This window comes from Blennius ocellaris, assembly GCF_963422515.1.
Source record: "Blennius ocellaris genome assembly, chromosome: 5".
Classification (NCBI taxonomy): domain Eukaryota; kingdom Metazoa; phylum Chordata; class Actinopteri; order Blenniiformes; family Blenniidae; genus Blennius; species Blennius ocellaris.
The window spans coordinates 23,596,595-23,613,296 of record NC_137654.1 but is presented as its reverse complement, the minus strand read 5'-3'; the positions used below and the strand labels follow the sequence as shown (position 1 = coordinate 23,613,296).

The 16,702-nt window shown below is 40.5% G+C and overlaps 1 protein-coding gene across 1 annotated transcript in view; it reads left to right on the top strand.

Annotated features, from left to right (window-relative positions):
• Positions 1-16,702, top strand: part of LOC308129865 (cadherin-4-like) — a gene marked incomplete at its 5' end in the record, with an annotated part of 228,922 nt that overhangs the window by 103,238 nt on the left and 108,982 nt on the right. The gene's annotated exons all lie outside the window — the stretch shown is intronic.

Sequence of the window (16,702 nt, the reverse complement as noted above, 5' to 3'; positions counted from 1 at the left end):
CAGGTTGCACTCAGTACCTCCCCAACTACACGTACACACACACACACACACACACACAAACACACACACACCACACTGCCTACACGTAGAAATGCACACTGTTCTCTACGTGATGACTGCGCTGTCAGATTGGTCCATAAAGGTAAGTGATGCTGGTTGCCCGAGCCTCCCTCTCTGATGAATGTTGAAGGGGCACCGGGGCTGGCGTGGAGTACATCATCCCTCCACAGCTGCACTCACATACGTTTTTGAATAAGAGGGAGATAAATAAGGCCAGCATAACTCTGACATTGAATAAATGTCTATCTCTGTCGGTCTGTGTGTGTCCGTGTCTGTCTGTAACTTTTGTGTGTTTACACATCTTTCTTTTGAAATTTGTGTAGTCTGAGCCATCAACAAAAAAACAAAAAAAAACACCCAACTGTCACGCAGACCCACACACTGAGAGTGCCAGAGAGAAAAATAGCTTGCTGTTTTCATTCATATACTTTGAGTTATAGATGGCTTTGCTGCAATGACAATGTCATTGGTACTGAAGAGCCATGGGGCCTTGAGGCAAAGATAATGTACATAAACCATGTTTTTGTGCGTTCACATCTTTTAAAAGGCGGGCGTGTGTGTGTGTGTGTGTGTGTGTGTGTGTGTGTGTGTGTGTGTGTGTGTGTGTGTGTGTGTGTGTGTGTGTGTGTGTGTGTGTGTGTGTGTGTGTGTGTGTGTGTGTGTGTGTGTGTGTGTGTGTGTGTGTGTGTGTGTGTGTGTGTGTGTGTGTGTGTGTGTGCGCGCGTGCGCGCGCGTGTGCGTGTATTTGAATTGCTCTGGTTGTGCATGTGTTTGTGAGTCAACATGAAAGATGGAGAAAGCGGGACATTTGTGCTCAGTTGCAATGTCAACAACCCACCATCTCAATCTGTCAGTGCTCAACATGAGATGTTAAAATAGTACAATGTTACAGTGCGTGTTTGATACCGAAGGGCAACGCAGACTATTTAGGTCCTGGTAGGAATCCAGACGGATTTGAATAACCTTTACTGTTGTTCCCCACCAATATCATGATTAATACAGGACCTCATTATAATTTGACCTTATTCTTTGGTTTTTCCACTTCTGTGGAAGATCCCTGCTATCTGCCCCCCTGCCATGACATCCTTTATCCAGCATTTCTCCACCCCCTTACACTTCTCCTCCCTCTCTTCTGCCAAATGAAGTGTATTTATGGCACCTGTGCTGGAAAAACAGTCTCCAGGAGACGTACTCTAATTTCATTTTCAAAATGCCAGCAATAAATTTATCAAATGGGCTGAATCGAATCGGAGTCACACGCAGTGCCATCCGTCACAGGCTGTCCCTCAGAGGCCTGTGGGCGTACGTAAGCTGGCCAAAAACCTCTGCCGGCAGAAGAAAAAGACTCAGTGTTGATAGGGGAGGGGGTCCTACAGGAAGAGCCAAATGAATGCAGTGGTGAAAAATGCTGAGAACAAGGATGTGTGTGCATATCTTTATGCGCTTATTGCATAGGCACAAGCATAAATTAACTTGTGCACGAGTGCAGAAGCACAGAGGTCGATGCTAATTCCTCGGCACATAGGAGCCTGATGCTGGAATCTCAGTTAAGCACTTTGGCTGTTAATGTGCCAGCATGATAATTGATTAATTGCAACACAAGTTAATTGATTGTTTTGCTGTTTTTTTTGCATTTGTAAATCCCTCTCAGTTCAAACACTACTTTGAGCTTTAGCCTATCCCTTGACTCGCAAAAATTCCAGGTTCACACGCTCCCTGCCCTCCCATTCCCCTCCAATTTCTCTCCACCTCATCCTCTGCACCTGACGGTGGCACCTTTGGCTTTCTCTTTAAATGTCTCTCTGTGTCTGCTTTCCTTTCAGTTTCACCCCTCTCTCCCCCTGACTATCTTCCCTTCCTCTCTCAACATTTATCACTGTGCAGGTTAAGCCAGGCGTGAGCGAGGGTAAAGCTGCTTAGTACTAACAGTTCTAATGAAGTCAGACCCCGTATTCCTCCAACAGGGATCAGTGGAACTCCTCTGTGAAGCCTGTCAGCATTTAATGATTAGATGAAACATTCAGACACCCGCCACGGGAAGACATGGTAATACCCAGCTGTGGTCTCTAACACAAATCCACAAACATTTATGCATGCGCACATGCTTGCTGCCGCGACACATACAGTACATCCACACACTTACATGCATGCACACGTACTCTCCCACTCCTCCCCTGCGAAAGTCTTGATTTATGTCTAAAATAAGGTATCGGGGGGGGGGGGGGATACACACACCAAAGCAATTTGAAAAAAACAAAAAAGAAAATGACAGAGAATACAAAAAGTGAGCAATCGGATCAGGCTGTTGATTCTTGCTATGTGCTGGAATTTAGAGAAAGAAAAGTGCTCTACATAAAGGAGATTGACCTCTCGTCCTGATGAGCAGTGCGTAAACACCGCTACATGCTATTTTCAATATGCATGCTGGGATCCATGACTTTTCTCTACTCGTCACTTCTGCCACAATATACTTTATAGGAGATCGATGATAAAAGCCAATATTTTCCACAACCCTTTTTGAACATGCTGACACATCCCACACTCATTGTGAATTAGATTAAGTTATTCCACTCGGTGGGCGTACATGGCAGCTCGATGTATGCTTGTGTGAGTGTTGGGAGAAGTTGTTTGTCAGTGGGTTTAAATGGTTGAAAGGAGAAATGGAGTGACAGAGGCAACGGTTGGGGCAACCAGCTGCCTGTTTGTCAGAGTGAAAGGGTGCCCACCAAGGCTCAGCTGCTTTTTGCCCCATTAGCCACACATGCTAATCTACCTGTCAACTTACAGCTATACAAGAAAACTACTCCCTTCAACTTCTCTGTCTGTCTCTCTCTTTCTACACCCCCTTCTTTAAAAAAAAAAAAAAAAAAAATCTCAAAATCTCTGTCTCATTACATTTTGTTCAACATCTTCCTTCAGCAGCCAAATTGGAAACATTCTGTCCTCACATCAGTAGTTTCTCTCCGTCTTGTGAAAGTACCTGTTTAGCTCCAGTTGAGAGATCTTAAGACGCCAGATTTGAATTAAATGTATGTGCATTTCTTCCAGTGTGCAGCCGGCGCTTCAAGCCTCTCATGTATCTCTTGGTTTGAAAAGTCTCCAGAAAAGTGCTTGAGAAAAGTGCTTGAAAGTATAGTTTCATAACTAAGCACTTTCACTCAAAGACGCAGTGTTAGCTAAGCACTAGAAATGCCCACTAAGCTTAATTCAGAAATTGGTAACTGATAATGGTAATACAGTAATCCTCATGTGATCTTCTTAGCTATTAACCGCCTCATAAATCCAGTTACAAAAAGGCTGTATGACTCTATGGTCACATCAGAGTGTGATGAGCATGTGGTGAAGCCCACAGATAATATAATAAACATTAGGTTGAGTACTAGCTGGGGTGTAAACAATTATGCATGAGAGAGTTTGTGGCGGCTCATGAATTAAAACCTCATTCTGTTCCCATGATCCTGACAACTTACTCTCACATCTTTAAATGTTGTATAACTTCCTGTGTCTGCAATACACTAAAATAGGTCAAAATTGAACATGATCTACTCAGATTTTACCTGAATAAAAATCTGGAGATCTGGAGATTGGCATCTGACAGATGAGCAAAATAGCAAATTTTCCTTATTGAATATATTTTGTGCATTCCAGTTTGTGCTAAATAGTAATTAGAGTTTGCGCTAAAGAATGAATGCAATTTAAAATGTTCAAAAACATTTATGATTGTGTCTGTTTTGTAGGTGTTTGCTCAGCCTTCAGCAAACAAACTGCCATTTTGTTTTGTTTAGGGCTTTTTTCAGCTGACTTCCCACAACTTTATTGCTACTATATAGTATGATATTTTCTGTGTTGTATCCTGTCTTAGGTCTTCCAATCTATTTCTGAATATTTTCAGTTTCGTTGCCTTCCACTCTTAGGAAATCAGGCCAAATGTGTTTCGTGTTGACCCCATATTATTTTACATCCAAGCCATAGTAGTTCTGATGATCGTAGAAGTGACTGGGCGCTAACAGCCACTTAATACCAGTTGTGGTATTCACACTCCCACTGATGGTTGGAGCTTTATTGGCAGTAATACTAAAGATTTATTGATTGACCACCACTGAAGAGAACAGTTGTAAAGTGTGCTGTTGAATATGACTTTGTAATTGCACACACTTTCAGAGGTCAGTCAGAGGTCTGTCCTTTCAATTTATATAATATGTGTAATCTTTCAGATGTCTTAACCTAGTACTATTTCAAAGATATACTATTTGTGTTTTTAGACAATGTCTTCGTAACGATTTGACACCAAAGCACCTTTTTGTTTGTACAGTTCTATTTTGAGAGGAGTAGATTGGGTTTGTGTGAGTTGATCACAATTAATTTGTCACTTCATTTGTTCCAGTGTTATTTAGGAATGGGAGGGATCTGTTATGCTTGTTTGATGAAATATAATTACCTTGACCTTCACAAATTTGATTATACTAATGATAAGACTAGATTAGATTAATTAATTTTCAATAGCACAACATTATTTTTGAATGTGTTTATTCATGGCATGTGATTGGTATATTCTTTTAACCTTAAGTGATTTCTTCTCTTTTGTGTTTGTTGACTTAATTGGGTGAGTTTATTTCCATATTGGAACTCGTTATTATATCAAACACAAATACGATGACAATTCTTAAAAATAGAACTTTTTTATGCGGTGCATTGTCAAATTGATATCCTCAGATCCTCCTAACAACCAGATAAATTGTAACATCATGAAATCAAGAGAACAGTTTTAATTATTTTCAGACATCTGTGTTCGGTGTGAATCTGAGCGGCTTTGTTGCTCACAAACCTGTCATATGGTTATGCAGCTGGTGCGAGATTTTACTTTGATTCAAAGGTTTCACTTCCCATCTTCACTTAATTAAAGTATGACAAAGCAGGTCTTTATTCAATCAGTAAACAAGTCAAGGTATACTAAACGAGTTATGTGTTGGATATAATGGTTCTCACAGCATCTATACAAATAACTTTAATGACTTTTTGACATTTAATCAAGCAACATCATCAGGAATTAATCTTCTGCTTCTCATATTTTTACGTTATAACAGATGTCAGATGACTTGTCTCATTTTGATTAGTATACACTGGTCTTTAAGTTGCAGGCTATATTATGTTTGAATGTTCCTTTGTAAAGCTGTGAGCTGAATATTCATAGAAAACTGTACAGGTCGTGTCACAGTGTCTCAGTGTTGCAAATCCTCATCTCCATCATTCCATCAGTCTCTCTCATCTGTTACTACAGAGTAGTATAGAAAACCAGTAAATAGATATAATAAAAGACAATTAGTATATTAAAGAATGAAATTAATTTGCACAAGACTGAAGGTTACCACTTTTATGTTTGTTCTTACAACCTTTCTTTTTTTCCTCCTTATTGTGAGCATGACATCATTAGTTTTTTAGGGTGTTTTTCTTTTTTGCTGTGTCTTGCTCATGATACTTGCATTGAGGAAAGTGATTACTTTGACCTTTAATTTTCATATATGTATATATATATATATATATATATAGGGCTCTGCTGGAAGTGAAGAGTTATTATAGACTTGATCTTGCCTATATTACATCTCTCAGGCCAACTAATCAGTTCCAGCATATATATGGATCTTAAATGCCAACAGAAGACACTGTGGTTTCAAGGCCAGCACCCTAAATTTCTCTGACTGATCATTAGAAAAACAATAAAACTATAGTGACAAATACTATGCGTTAATTAGACCGAGAAAATGCAACAAGGGGACAGGCTCTTTATTGCTATGTACAAAAACATGAGGGGCTGATTATATATCATATTGGTTCAAAAATAAGACAATGAATTCCTGGAAAGAAACCTGAAAAGATGCAGTTTTCTTATGTCTGGGCTATAATATCCCGCTCTTAGTTTTATACCAAGTTCTGCAGAAGAACAGTAACATTAGAAACAGGTGAACTACGTTGCTTACAATCTGCAGACACTTTTGAGATGCTGTATCTCAGTTGGGGAGAGCAAGTGTAACATGGTGGAACAGAAGAACAACAGCTGGAACAAAACTTGCAAGGCCAGAGATCTATGCAAGGAATTGGTTGATGACACTGGAGGCAGTTTTTTTTAGGAGGAAATGTCTCAGAAATTTGGTAAAGTTGAACTGTCTCTGCACACATTCATTCAGTTCATGCATTGGTGTGTGTCTTTATCAGCATTTAAAACTACATAGTTGTATCAATCCATCTCCTATGCCACTTTATTCTGTTCAGCGGTGAAGTCAGGGTACACATTTACACATTCACATCTATGTGCATTTAAGGGTCACTTGTTAACCTTATTAGCATAATCTTGGACTGTGGGATTAAACTGGGGTACCCAGAGAAGGTAATGTGCAAACTCCAGACAGAAAGACCTTACCTGTATTTGACCTTCTCAATATGAACTTACAGTGCTAACCACAACTTAAATTATTAATTCATGTCTTCATAAAAATATTTCCTCTGCAAAGGCATTTTGCAAATAAAAGGGAGCTTACAATTATATTGAGGTCAACATGGTATATTTTGTTTATCCATTTGTAACTGAGGGTTAGCCAGTGATTAAAAACTAAAAAAACCACACATAGAGAGCCTGAAAACTTTCTTCAACTCATTAAGACTGTCTGGGCATTGAAACCTTTTACCAAGCAAAGGCAGAGTGCAGATAAAAACAGAGGCAAGTATGACAAAAAGATTGGAGACAGAAGTAAAGAATCCTGTTCTAAGCCTCAGCTGCCAATTAGATCCGTGAACAGTCTGTTCCCCTGACAGATGAACTTAATTTGATATTCTGTGTTCTGCTCAGTAGGGTGCAACACTGATTGCATTGGTGGAAGGAATTTTCAGGACGTCCATACAGACCAAGTGTAATTGACTACGCAGAGATAGACTGGAGCTTATCATAGCTCTCCTTTCTTCAGTAGAGTGGTCACATTTAGGAGGTGGACCCGGTTCATACCTGATGGTGTGTGGCAGGTATGATGGTGCAGAAATGCCAGTGTGGTTGTGCAGCATCATTTAAGAAGAGACATATGCCAATCCCACTGAGAAAATAACTCTTTGTCATCATTCACCAACATATTATTGTCACAGGGCTACCTGCTCCGAGTCACTTAGATGATTCATACATCTTTGTCTGTTTACTGACAAGACACTGCAGTTGGGCTTGAAGTCCTACAGAGCTGGCATTGCCAGGGAAGCGGGTGGCATATTGCACCCAGCAGGACAGCTTCAGTGTAGGCCTGCTCGGCAGAGGGATTTGGCCAGCTTGGATTAGCTCAGCAGGGGGAAACAGAAGGATACAGGCGGGGCAGACAGAAAGGGACAGACTGCAAGCGGAAGACAGGGTACATCAATCTCTGCTTGGTACACGAACACCTGAGACACCTGAGAAAGAGCTGCGGAGACTCGTGGTGAGTTGCGCTCATGCACTGGTGAGCAGTGCAAAAAAAAAAAAAAAGTTTAGCACACACAAACTTTAGTCGTTCAAGTTAGAACCCAAACTAATCAGAAAATAAATGACACATTATCTTTGAAATAGTTTTGCCTTATCTGACATTTCTGGAATTCCTCTTTTTACATTTAACAATAGCAACAAATGTGTGAGTGAACATGCAAATATTCTTTAAAATGCCCGTGAGGCGATTAATCCATCGTGCAGCTTTGTAGTCAAACTAATTAAACTGGCTTTTTCCTTCGTACAGTGCTGTACTCTCGAACCTCCTCAGATGCTCCATGGCAACCCACCACCATTATGGCAGATGGGTATTCTCCAGCCAGAAATAAAGACGAAATGGTTAAAAACACATACAAGCACATACGTACACATATATACAGCACAGAAAGCAGGGCCAGTTGCATATGGCAGACTGTTCAAGAAGCATGTCTTTATTCTTTGCTCAGAGTCGTTCATTCTGTGCAGAGGATGGATCCAATCCAAGAGTTTATTACCAAACTTCAGATGCAAAGCCTTCTTCCTTTTCTGATACCAAAGAGGGCCAAGAAAATGGTCTGACCAAATTGGCCTCACTCACACAAGCGCAGTGGGAAGAAATTCTTTAATTTATGAGTCATTCAGGGCTTCTCCAGCATCTCTCAGACTCCCCCCCCCCCAAAAAAAAACCCCCACTCATTTGTATTTTTATCGGCTATTTCTGTCATTTTTGTGTCTTCATACTTTTGATATTTCATCTTAGAGTACAAGCACACTTTTATGGCATGCATTGTGTTAGGACGTCTTTGAACCCATGTAATAGAAGTGCATTTTGTCATGGAGCACAGCGAAAACAGATGAGCAAAAAAGAAGATGAGAAAATGTCACATTGTGAGGCATATTTGCAGCATCAGATAATAGACCCAACATTCCGTTCTTTCCAGTGTTGCTGAATTAATCCTCCGAGGTGCTTAAAATCAAAGAAAGATATACTTAACGAGGCATCACAAATTTTGTAGGATTAAAGGAAACTTTGCACTGTAAATAAGCATATATTAGACATTTTGAAAATGAGAACTTCACGATAAGTTATAAAAGTGAATTGGGAGAATCACCTGACATGTTTGGAAATGTTGCTTGTGATGAAATCAGAGCTCTAACCACATTGTACCCTTGAGCCCACCCATCTCTGATGCCAAGTGAGAGTTGGATCTTCATTGTATTATAGGATATTACAGGTTGTCGAAATCCACTATCCTGAAAAACTTGTATTGTGCGAGTTAATTTAAAATATCGAGTCTTATTTAAAACATATCTTTAAAGTCTTCTAATGTTGTTTCACTGAAAGCTTTTAAGGCATATTTAATAATTTCAAAAATTCTCCATTACGGCTCAGATTCAGATACAAAAAACAAACAGAAAAGTTCCAATAACATTTGTAATTTTTAACTGTCACCAGACAAAAAAAATGTCTGTTGCAAAGAGGCTTCCGCCTGACCCTCCCAAATTTCTGCTGCTGCCAGAGTTGGTCCCACACTTAAGAATCCTAGTATTGTTGGTTTAAGCTGATCAGGGATTAATATTATTAAAAGTATGAAAATAAATGTTCTCATGTTTACTGCAGCTCCTTGATTCCTGCTCTTGGTTTTTATACAGGAAAATCTCACTCTTGTAGCTGCAGTTGGACAATTAAACCACTGTGATCTCCCACTCATTGTGCTCTCTCTCTCTCTCCATTCAAACGAATGGAGAGAGTTAAAAAGTTGTTTTAACGCCACTCTGTGTAACTATAGTACACACAGCAGAAATGACAAACAACAAATTGCTGTGGAAAGCTGCGCAAGTTTTCAGTCAGCTCGTTTACCCTGGAGAGAGACATGGCATCAAGGAAGTAAGGTGGCCCCAGATGGATTATTTGTGGCTAATTCCAAGCGCCAATCAGCTGCCATCCATCAATAATTCATGTGGAAGCCTTTGAAAAGTAAACAGTGCTTAGCCCATTAGGGACCCAAATTGGCACAATGCCATGGTGCCGTACACAACTTCACTCCACTTCCAGAGGGTCTTGTGTGACCACTACAAAAATACTTTTGCTGTGTATGGAAATCCAGTGCTCATTAGAGAAGGGGAAATCCATTTTAGACCCTTAGCAGGTATTATCTCATGCAGCACTAGCGTAGGATTGGTGCTAAAGATGACAGTGGATGGAGGCAATTAGAGTGACAGCTGGTGCTGGGATGTGTTGAGTTTTTTTTTTTTTTTTGGGGGGGGGGGATTGATCTCCTCTATCAGCTTTGTTTCCTGCACTTCAGACGTATGGGAAACATACGCTGTCGTTCACTCACTAAATGCACACAGCTAATATGCTAAAGAGGATCACGCTCCCGCTGTATAGTTCATTTCACTCCTCCTTGCCATGTATCATTTGCATATTGACTTCACCTCCCGTTTACCCTCCACCGCTTTTTCCCTGTCTTTCATGCGCTTTTTTCAAGGTCTATTTGTGCTTCTTCGGCTTTGGGGAGTTTCTGGGTGTGTGCGGTGTTTTTGTAGCTTTTAGCAATTCCCAGTCGTCAGTGCGGCAATTCCCACCTGAGCCATGAAGGCTAGGGAGTGGTCTCTCTCGCTGGCTCTCTCACTGTATGATGCTATGATATGATGATATCAATAGGCAAGGAGAAGACTTATCTACTTAACATTCACTGGTAGTTTTCCCTTTTGTTAGTCTGTGTACATATGTCCTTACTTTTCACCTTTTTACCCCATTTTACAATGCTCACTTGGTAGTCTCTTTCACACAAACAGCTTCTGTCCAAAAGAGTGAAGCATCCATAATCTTTCCACATTTTTCGGGAAAACTTTGCAGCCTAAAGTTTCAGATATGTATTTTTTTTTTCTAAAAGCATACGTTTGCAATGACAAGAATTCGCGTTTGTATGACAATTCGGTTCTTTTCATCCCTCTGCACTTCTTTGAAGCAAAGATTATCACTCTGTCACCTGGGATTTCATATGAAGTCAAATTTGAGGATTGTCACATTACACAAGAACAAAGCAGGGAATCTTCTTTGCAGTGGGGTTCCTCTGGTCTTAAAACTTGTAATACTAATTCCTACCATACCGTAATTTCAGTAAATAGTCCCTGAACACTAACCTCTAACAGGTACAAATTAAATAATTCCTGGAGGTAGGCACTCATCTTTTCAACATTTTACACGTGGGAGAGGTATAGGATCAGATTTTCATGGCAGGATTTCAGGCATATGGATTTATGGCTCAATGCCGAGCTCAGTGAGTTGGAGGGATTCCCAGGTGGATTAAATGCGTGCCTTGTACACATATAAATCTCTGTCAGTGAATGCGTTTCTGTTTGTGTGTGCGTGTCTTCGTGTGTGCATACAGGTGAACATGTGCACGCTCTCTGATATCTGTCTGACTGAACATGTATGTGCCCACTCTGGCGTATGAGTGTTATCACTCTTGTTGCAGCTTACTCCATTAGTGAGAAGGGATTCCTGTGCTCTGCTTGAAGCCAGAGGAGACCAATTAAAGCCATCAGGCAGCATCAGGGGAGCCGGGCTGCTCTCAGAGCCCAAAGAGCTTCGGAACAGCAATTTAACTCTGACTCAGTTCTCCTTCAGCTCTGCACCACACAGTATGAGGAAATTACTAAACAATTACAGGTGCATATAGGGAGGCTAATGAATCAATTGGTTATACTTTCTGCATCCATTGTTTTCTTTGTGAATTTACTTCTAAATGTCATAGGACTGTGTTTATTTAGGTTGGCACAAATTTACTCATACAGATTTTAATATTTAATAACTGATAATATAGTATGTACACACACGTAATACACAGTTTAAAAAAAAGAGGAAAAAAAGTGGGTCTTTGCACTAGCAGACAGCCATGTCAACCTGATACTGGGATTACTTATTATTATTCATGGCAGTAGATATTTTTCTTGCCATTTTATACTAGGTGTGGTCTTTTTATTTTGTACAAGTGTGTGCATGTGTGTTTGTATATAAATAAATTCAGTATGTATGATATATATGTGTGTGTGTGTGTGTGTGTGTGTGTGTGTGTGTGTGTGTGTGTGTGTGTGTGTGTGTGTGTGTGTGTGTGTGTGTGTGTGTGTGTGTGTGTGTGTGTGTGTGTGTGTGTGTGTGTGTGTGTGTGTGTGTGTGTGTGTATTTATATATATATCTCCTTACCCCTGGCCCCTAAAAAGATAGTGTCACTTTATTTTATCTCTTGAATCTTTTCAAACAATTTGTGTTTCCCTAATAGAAATGCAGAAAGGAGTAGCAGTGATTCAGCACAGTTTGAGGCCTTCCCAGTGGGTGTTATTATTGTGTGGTTTTTCCTGCAGCTTTCCACACAAATGCTCCTTTCCTCAGTGATGCTTGACCATGCTTCAGGGCTTTGTTAGAGCACGGAGGCCAGAGATGTCATACCCCGTAACAAAATCAGGCATCAGACGCAAACTTCCTTGTACCGTCTCTGCCCCTCCCTCCCGAATGCCTGCCCCCCCGCCCCGGGGAGCACTGCTTTGGAAATAGAGCCTGCTTCATAGTGTCTACTCAGTAGGTAGTAACTCGCTGTTCAGGCTCAGATAAAGAGCTCCATTCATTTAAGTGGCTGCTCTCTTTCCACACACGAGTGACACCTATCCCCTGGGAGAACAGCAGTGAAATACAGGGTTGAAAACCATGAGCACAGTCTTCGCCATCCCTGATTGCCTTCCTTTCGAGCTCTTTGGTGGTGGAGCATTACACATTTACATACCAGCTCCCAGAGCCTCATTCTCATTTTCTTTTACCATGATAACCCCTAATCATTTTTTTTTTCACTTCATACTTCATTCACCTGCTCCTCATACACTTAATTCATCGGCTCAGTTATCCTCTTTACCGGCTGCTGCCTTCATTTTAACATCTCTATCTCTTCTGTCCTAATCACACCTTTGCCCCATTTGCCCCTGTCATCCTTCTCAGACTCTTTGACTCTTTACTGTGATCATCTCTATTATCAACTTTGATTGTTTCACTTTCCTCTATCCTTCTATCCTTTCCACTTCTATCTTTTCTATCTGTGTTTTGGGGGTTTTCTTTTTGAGGTCCCAGAGTTCTGGGAGCCACTGATGTGTGTACTGGTCAGCGGTACTCATGAGTAATGTGCAGATCATTCATCCTGTGGACAGGTATGTAATAGAGAAGGGACGAAGGGGAGAAAGGGGACAGTGGGGGATCTCTGGAGGTATGAGAATCAATTTCATCTGGAATCACCAGAGCGAAGAAGCAGAACCTCTCTCTTTCTCTTTTTCTCTGCTCCCCTTTCTCTCTCTGTCTCGTTCTCTCTGTTGTCCTCTCTATCTTCATTTCCCACCCTCCCATCTCATTCCTCTCTGACTGTTCATACTGATCAATTCACAGTACAGTCGCATTACACTAGCCAACCAGCGAGCTAAATCCCTACACAAATTAGAACACAGAGGCTATTATTTAAGTCAACCCCTTTTCTTGGCTCCAGCAAGAAAATTGTGGTCCTGCGTTCAGAACTGCAGAACAAAGAAAACTCACTCTCTTTTCTCTCTTCCACATTATTTCCCAGGGCACAGTGGTACATCAGAGAACACTAAAGAGAAAAAGACAGAAAGGAAATCCCACAGAGCTTGCCCCTATAGTGCTACTAAAGCTGCCCATGTGGAAGATCTGCCACACTTGTACAGGGGAGCCAGCAGAGACAAAGAGCAGTCGCCTGGATGCAGGCTTTTCCAGTCACCTGTGAAATCGAGCTTTGGTTAAAACAGCCCGACATGCATGCGCATGGTACCTGAAGGAAAGACGTGCATGCTAATGTCTTTAATGGCATGACCATCTAGCACAGGTTCCACTTCATAAACTGAAATGAATGACTATTGGCTGACTAACACACACCATTTGACCTGGCACGCTGAGGGAAACGATGATGTGGGAGACAAGAAAAATTGCTCATCAATCACAACCACGGATGGTCAGGCACTCTCATCTTGTAGTAGTAATGTTCAGTGAATTGATTATGGAATGATGAGGTGGTGTAAAATGCTGTGTCTCACTCATTTATAGCAGACAGAACAATTTTTTTATTTATAGCGGTCATAAAATGGTTTGAACAGATGTTAACGTTTCTACACAATGCCTTCCGTGAAGTGTCACATCTGTGGGTTATCTCTTGTTTGGAAGGAGAAAGGGACAAGGTGAGATTAAGAGGCCATGTAAAGAATTACAAAGAGATGGAGAGAATGATAGATAAAGGAAGTTAAAGACACAGAACCAAGGGAGGCTCGTCCAAGTGGGCTTTCCACTCTACCACTACTGAAATGATGCATAACTCCACAGTATGCCCTTTAATTGGTGCTATTAATATCAGTTAAAGTTTTAATACCTATTTATTAAAACTTTAACTTTTTTTTGGAGACCTAATGCGAAGAGAATTATGAATCTCAAGGGCTGTGCTCTATAAAAAGGCCCGGTCATAAATTATTAATGCCCCACCACTTCATCTGCAAGATCTCACTCCCAAGATTTGTTAAAAAAGAAATAGCCCAAAGGTCTAATATTAGGAGGAATTTTCATCATTAAATGCTCTACATGACTGTGCCATATTTCTTGAATAACTCTGTTAAAATTGTAAACATCACCTCCAGATTGCCAGACAGTTCGAGCGGTGCAAAGAATCGAGCTTGTTGAACTTGACAGATGAACTCTCGTCATATTTGACCATGGATAAAATGTAAACAGGGTGTGGAGGCAGACAAGCCAGGAATCCAAATCAGGATAATTTGTCTGTTTATATCATTAAATTCACTTTCTCTGTAAAATAATCTAGTGAGAATTCCTCACACTTATCTATGAAAAAAAAAAGAAAATCAGCAAAATGAACAGAGAAGCATTTTAAGGAAGAACAGATCCAGTTATCTCCTGTTATTAGAATTAACTATGGTTCAAAGATTAGAAACTTTTTGCTTCGGCTCTGATTTTTCTGTAGTTTATATTTTGAACGCAACAAAAGTTTGTTAGTGTCTTAGATGGGCAGCAGAAACACTAGCAGGCTGAAATGTCTTGAATTGACTAAAAAGGGAGGATAAAAAGAATAAAAATGGGACATTCGGTACAGAGATCAGCGATACCATCTGTGACGACACACTTTTATGCATCATCATAAAAGGGGAAGATGAATTATTGTGCTTGGCTGACATCAACTTGGATAGCTTTATAGAGAATAAAGGCCATTTTTTAAATATAATATTCCCTTTCAGTTATTGCTTTAATGTTGCTTTACATATGAGCACATTGGATTGTTTGAAATATTCTTCCCCAGTGAGGTTTTTGTTGTCATACTGACATAGCCGTAATATAAATATTTTGAAATACAACCCTTAATACTCTTTGGTGTAACCTAACAACCTCTCTTGAAAATCTCAACTGGACCCTGTGAGCCGGGGTCGTGGTTCCCAAAATAACTCCACCCACTTCTCAGCTCCTTTTTGAAATGGAAATAGGAATAGCATCCTCCTCTTCCATGCTCTACTTCTTTTCTTGCTTCTTCATTCTTGTATCCTTAACCAACCCCCAGTATTCTATTTCATCACTTCCCTCGTAGTGGTCCCCAGCACCTCCGTCTCCACCTCATGGCTTCAGCTGGAGAGTGTGAAATGAAGCTTGTATAATTAAATATTAACAGGCTGCTGATGAGGAGATTGAGAGCGAGGGTGGGAAGAGAAGCACACCACTGAATCCTCTGCCCTACTTCTTACAGTTAATGTCCACTGGGAATTATTCATGTATCAACTAACCTGCGCTGGCACCTACCAAGTCGCAACGGTAGCAGTGAGCTGTGCCAAAGTGCCACTGAGTGAGCCAGGGTCAATCAACATTAATAGAAATCCTATTGGGGGTTATAGAATTCCAGGGTGGAGCGATGCTTTCATTATTAATTAGGCTGTCAGATGCTGTTCTTATCTGTTTGGATGGGAATGTTCAAAAGGGAAATGACTGCTGTATAAAGTTTTAGTGGAGCAAATAAAAAGCAGATTGCTGATTATCAACATGTGACTATCTTTACAATGCAAATCAGATACTGCTCGTTTTGTTTTTAATAAAAATGTACTTGATTTTTATTGTAGGTGGTTCAAGAACAGGGAATTTGCCGGTTTTCCATTTGCTATTGTGGATGTGACAACCAAGAGCTCACAAAACATGACCTTATTTTATAATGCTAGCGACTTATCACCTCTCACAAATTAAAAGTTAAACATCTGTTCCTTCCTCTAACACCAAACCCATTGCATCTCATAAAGTTGTAAAATGTCCATCTTTTGTAAATAAAATCTATTGTTGTTGATAGCACATATGCAGTCATGCAATAAATGAAACACGTTGACAGGTGGTAGTTATAGACCGAGGTAAATGTCGTCACAAGTGTCAGCAGTCAGCCTGGTCTTGCCTTTTATTCTATCTGCATTACATCATTACATTAGACTTTGGAAGCAGGCTTGTTACTGGAGGCTTACAGATTTGAATCTCACCATGAACTGGTCAACACTGTGGGTCCAACTGCTGAGGTTGCATCAGGACCGGCATTCAGCTTGAAACTGGTGCCAAATCAAAGGTGCAGATCCACTGTAGCGGCCCTGGAGCGGAGCAGCTACTAATCGCTTACAAATCTCACTCAAATTACTGCACAAGACAATTGTTTGAACCACTCATAGAAATGCACGAACATTCATTTGATGTTGTATCTTTGACACGGAAATCTGTGTTTGGAAGTTGGCACTTCTGAATGAAGCCTGCTGACTTTTTGTGAAGAAGCACTAATTTTAATCCACTTGGTTTATCATGTTTGTCTTCAGCTGACTGGCAGCTTAACATGTACTAATAGCAGAGGAGAATGTGTAAACCCTCCTCAGGGACAATACTCGATCCAGTTCTAGTGTTTGTTGAGGCATTAACATACACAAGTCCACATAATCTCAACAATTAGACTTGATTAAACCAGGGTTTATGCTGTATCTGAGCACAGTGAGTGGACTGGCATAATGTGCTGTGGTCTCATGCTTGCAGCACGTCGTCGTTATGCGCGGCAAATATGAGATTTTAGTGTCGTTCAAAGCATTAAAACCAATGGCGAA